At 32.7% G+C, this 5,912-nt stretch overlaps 1 long non-coding RNA gene across 1 annotated transcript in view; it reads left to right on the forward strand.

The window, feature by feature from the left end:
• The window catches only part of LOC111083297, a 19,801-nt gene that overhangs the window by 8,794 nt on the left and 5,095 nt on the right, over window positions 1-5,912 (forward strand). The gene's annotated exons all lie outside the window — the stretch shown is intronic.

The following is a 5,912-nucleotide window of genomic DNA, read 5'->3' on the forward strand; positions in this document are numbered from 1 at the left end:
CATGTATATGTAAGAACTTGAACTGTCTAGCTAGGCTAGACTGTCTTCCAGCAGTGTATATGTAAGAACCTGAACTGTCTGGCTAGCTAGACTGTCTTCCAGCAGTGTATATGTAAGAACCTGAACTGTCTGGCTAGCTAGACTGTCTTCCAGCAGTGTATATGTAAGAACCTGAACTGTCTAGCAAGGCTAGACTGTCTTCCAGCAGTGTATATGTAAGAACCTGAACTATCTGGCTAGCTAGACTGTCTTCCAGCCATGTATATGTAAGAACTTGAACTGTCTAGCTAGCTAGACTGTCTTCCAGCAGTGTATATGTAAGAACCTGAACTGTCTGGCTAGCTAGACTGTCTTCCAGCAGTGTATATGTAAGAACCTGAACTGTCTGGCTAGGCTGTCTTCCAGCTATGTATATGTAAGAACTTGAACTGTCTAGCTAAGCTAGACTGTCTTCCAGCCATGTATATGTAAGAACCTGAACTGTCTGGCTAGGCTAGACTGTTATCCAGCTGTGTATATGTAACAACCTGAACTGTCTGGCTAGCTAGACTCTCTTCCAGCCGTGTATATATATAAGAACCTGAACTGTCTGGCTAGGCTAGACTGTCTTTCAGCCTGTATATGTAAGAACTTGAACTGTCTTCCATTTGTGAGAACCTGAACTGTCTGGCTAGCTAGACTGTTTTCCAGCTGTGTATATTAAGAACCTGGAGAGTTATCCATTTCTGGATGAGAACTGTGTAATATATGAATATCTTAGAAAGTGAAGCTAATCTGTAATATTTTGTAATGAAAAATCAATACGAAACTTTCATAAAGGTATTTTTCCTTGTATAATAGTCAAGTTTAATTGGCAAATATTGAGTTAATCGATAAGTTATGTCGTGTGATTAAAAAATTGTAAGTTTTTATTAAATGTAGTGTCAAGACTTCTTTACTACTATTATTCCATATTTTATTTTATTGTTAAGACTTCTTTATTATTCAATATTTTATTTTATTGAATAATAAAGAAGTCTTAAAGAACAGGAACTTGGAATGTAAACATTTAAGTGAATTAAAAAAATAACTGTGTACACTTGTATATATGTATGTGTGTGTATGTATTATTTTCAGTTATAAGAACTACCAGCACATAGCTACAAATAAGTTAGTTTTAAATGTTGAATTGTATTTTATTTAACAGATGTGTTCAGATTTGAGTCTTGATTTATGGGAAATATAAAGACCTGAGGTGATGTCATTAGTTTAGGTTAGAAGGTTCAGAATAGTGACTTAAGAACCAAAGTTGCATGCTAAAAAACCTGAAGATGTTAATTACTTAACAATGGAAACTAATTAACTGATTTCAAAATATGTATAATATCAAGTGTTGTGACATCAGAAGTTTGATAACTAGGAGTAACACATGTTGTTGAGGAAAGAGTTAGAGAACTGGCATTTTAAGCATCACATGTAATGTTTTACTTTAATTTCTGTAAAATAAAGGAAAACTTGAAATGTTTGTTTTTCAAACTTTCAACTGTAACTAATTACACTTCATTTTAGTACAAAGCTTTTTATAAATATATAAAACAACAAGAAACATTATTGAAGTGTTAGGGTTAAGAGACGTTAATAATTAGGGTAGGTTTAAAAGGTGGTGAGTATAACCCCATATTTCTTACCCTTGTCATTATCAATATCACAATGTCTCCTATCTCTAATCATTATTTTACATCCCATAACCCCATGTTTCTTACCCTTGTCATTATCAATATCACAGTCTCTCTTTTAAACCTAATAACTACATTCAGCATCCTGTAACCTAATCCTCCTAAATCTTTAATAAACATCATTTCTTCTCCCTCATAATTGCTCAAAATACTCCTGTCTCATCTTTTCTAATCATTACTTCACATCCTTACCCTTGTCATTATCAATATCCCAGTGTCTCCTATCCCGAAATGTGGGGTAACAACTAGGGTAATGGACATTGAAGTAATAAATAAGGGAATGTTGAGAAGTGGTTTAAGCGATAATTACTAGAGATAAGAACATAAGTATTGTTGTGTTGAGTAATGACTAGGGAAAGAAACATGGGGGTACACTGGCATGTTGAGTAATGACTAGGGAAAGAAACATGGGGGTACACTGGCATGTTGAGTAATGACTAGGGAAAGAAACATGGAGGTACACTGGCATGTTGAGTAATGACTAGGGAAAGAAACATGGGGGTACACTGGCATGTTGAGTAATGACTAGGGAAAGAAACATGGGGGTACACTGGCATGTTGAGTAATGACTAGGGAAAGAAACATGGGGGTACACTGGCATGTTGAGTAATGACTAGGGAAAGAAACACGGGGAGCACACTGGCATGTTGAGTAATGACTGAGGATGTTTATTTATGATAAGGAATACGAGACGTGAGAATCTTCAGCAACGATCAATAATAAAAGGTGTATAGGTTTTATACAGTGACTAAAAATTATAACATAATGTTGAGTAACTCCTGGCCATGAGAAATGTTCACTAATACAGAGGGTAAAAAAAATGAGTATGTTTAGTAATAAGAAGATAAATAATATGTCCGAATTAGAACCGTGAGTATGTTGAGGAGTGAATAGGTAATGTAACAAGGTTAATTAGTGACAGATATGAAAATGTTGGTTAACAAATTAGGGATACAAGATAAGACTTTACTAATTGTTTAATTTTCAAGCTTATTAATGAAGTACATTCACCCATTTGTTTATTCTCACATGACACTTAAAGTAATCTAAAATAGTAAAAATCAGAATTTCTAATCTTCATTAGTTGATTACTTTCTTGAACTTTGACACTAATTGATTAAACTCAAGCACCTTGTATTAAACAAAGTGAAAAATCATATTTTAATTGAATGCATATTTGAAGTAATCAAAAACAGTAACATTCACAAAACACCAGGTGTGATTAATTGTTTATTTAAACAGTAATATTCACAAAACACCAGGTGTGATTAATTGTTTATTTAAACAGTAATATTACAAAACACCAGGTTTGATTAATTGTTTATTTAAACAGTAATATTCACAAAACACCAGGTTTGATTAATTGTTTATTTAAACAGTAATATTCACAAAACACCAGGTTTGATTAATTGTTTATTTAAATAGTAATATTCACAAAACACCATGTTTGATTAATTGTTTATTTAAACAGTAATAGTCACAAAACACCATGTTTGATTAATTGTTTATTTAAACAGTAATATTCACAAAACACAAAGTTTGATTAATTGTTTATTTAAACAGTAATATTCACAAACACCAGTTATGATTAATTGTTTATTTGAACAGTAATATTCACAAAACACCAGTTTTGATTAATTGTTTATTTTATATGACACTAACTGGTGTAATCGATTATAGATAGCTTGCGATAAGCTATAGAATATTTAGTAATGGCTGAAGATAAGAAGCTATAGAATATTTAGTAATGGCTGAGGATAAGAAGCTATAGAATATTTAGTAATGGCTGAGGATAAGAAGCTATAGAATATTTAGTAATGGCTGAAGATAAGAAGCTATAGAATATTTAGTAATGGCTGAGATAAGAAGCTATAGAATATTTAGTAGGGGCTGAGGATAAGAAGCTATAGAATATTTAGTAATGGATGAGGATAAGAAGCTATAGAATATTTAGTAATGGTTGAGGATATGAAGCTATAGAATATTTAGTAATGGTTGAAGATAAGAAGCTATAGAATATTTAGTAATGGTTGAAGATATGAAGCTATAGAATATTTAGTAATGGATGAGAATAAGAAGCTATAGAATATTTAGTAATGGTTGAGGATATGAAGCTATAGAATATTTAGTAATGGTTGAGGATAAGAAGCTATAGAATATTTAGTAATGGCTGACGATAAGAAGCTATAGAATATTTAGTAATGGATGAGGATAAGAAGCTATAGAATATTTAGTAATGGCTGAGGATAAGAAGCTATAGAATATTTAGTAATGGTTGAGGATAAGAAGCTATAGAATATTTAGTAATGGTTGAAGATATGAAGCTATAGAATATTTAGTAATGACTGACGATAAGAAGCTATAGAATATTTAGTAATGGTTGAAGATATGAAGCTATAGAATATTTAGTAATGACTGAGGATAAGAAGCTATAGAATATTTAGTAATGGTCTGTTATTCCGGATCTTGCAAGCTTGTGGATCTATAATCGATTTGGCGTATGTGTAGTTTAGAAAAAGTTTGTTACAAATTTCTTTTTGTCCATTGTCTGATTATTTCCTAATATTACAGCTACAGTAGCCCTTGTTTGCTGGGTGTTGTTTGTCAGGCGAAGAAGCTTCCGTTAGATTGCTTGTCTGGATTTCTTCGCCAGGTAGCAGACGCTTTTGTCTTTCTGTACGTGTGAGATACAGGTGAAGCCTAACTTCTAGTGTGAAAGGGTCGTTCGTGCGTCTAGACTAGACGCGTGTCTGGCTTTCCATGCATGCTCTCGACCGTTACGCAAATCTCGTTTTAGCCAGACGGTATACAGCCAGTTATTCCACATTTATCTGACCCATGTTTGTTTGTCGGAAGACGGGTTCGTTGTCAGCGATCTGTCTGCACGAAGTCCGTAAAAGTTGTACATTTTGCTTACTTGTTTCTGCATTGACTCCTTCCGATCGACTTCCTTTTAATGATGTCGTGTACATAGAGATGTGGGCGTTCTGCCTATATAATATTCGTCTTTTTTTGCTTGTATCATAACCTCCTTCACTTCCCGATTTATTACATCCCTAATTATTGGTCCCGACAAAAATATTAAACATTATCTTTCAGGCCTTGTGTGCGTTATAAGAGTAGCGGTTCATCCTACTTTTCGACTTAGGAAGAGTCGGCGATGGCTGGTGTCGGCTAGCTTCCTTCCCCCTGTTCAGGATAAAATTAGGGACGGTTAGCTCAGATAGCCCGCGTGTAGCTTTTCTGAACACCCAACAAACAAACATAGTGTATAAATTTGTCTGCGTTAATCTGTTTTTTTTTCTGATCTCCTGGAGCATAGGTACTCAGAATTCGTTTATTTTATCATAACAAAACTATATAATAATGTTAAAATCGCCCATTAGCTGTAACGTCTATAATATATATTTATTAGGTATTTTTGACTCGGAAATTTCTTTACTTGGTTGCTAAACTGAATAAAATATGGGTTATAGAAGTTAACAATTATAGGTTATAGAAGTTAACAATTATAGGTTATAGAAGTTAACAATTATAGGTTGATAGAAGTTAACAATTATAGGTTGTAGAAGTTAACAATTATAGGTTGTAGAAGTTAACAATTATAGGTTGTAAAGGTAACAATTATAGGTTGTAGAAGTTAACAATTATAGGTTGTAGAAGTTAACAATTATAGGTTGTAGAAGTTAACAATTATAGGTTGTAAAGTTAACAATTATAGGTTGTAGAAGTTAACAATTATAGGTTATAGAAGTTAACAATTATAGGTTGTAGAAGTTAACAATTATAGGTTGTAAAGTTAACAATTATAGGTTATAGAAGTTAACAATTATAGGTTGTAAAAGTTAACAGTTACAAGTTGTAAAAGTTAACAGTTACAAGTTGTAAAAGTTAACAGTTACAGGTTGTAAACGTTAACAGTTACAGGTTGTAAAAGTTAACAGTTAAAGGTTGTAAAAGTTAACAGTTACAGGTTGTAAAAGTTAACAGTTACAGGTTGTAAAAGTTAACAAGTAGAGGTCGTAGAAGTTAACAATTACAGGTTGTAAAAGTTAACAGTTACAGGTTGTAAAAGTTAACAAATAGAGGTTGTAAAAGTTAACAGTTACAGGTTGTAAGAGTTAACAGTTACAGGTTGTAGAAGTTAACAGTTACAGGTTGTAAGAGTTAACAGTTACAGGTTGTAGAAGTTAACAG

This window comes from Limulus polyphemus, unplaced genomic scaffold (assembly GCF_000517525.1).
Source record: "Limulus polyphemus unplaced genomic scaffold, Limulus_polyphemus-2.1.2 Scaffold8942, whole genome shotgun sequence".
NCBI lineage: Eukaryota > Metazoa > Arthropoda > Merostomata > Xiphosura > Limulidae > Limulus > Limulus polyphemus.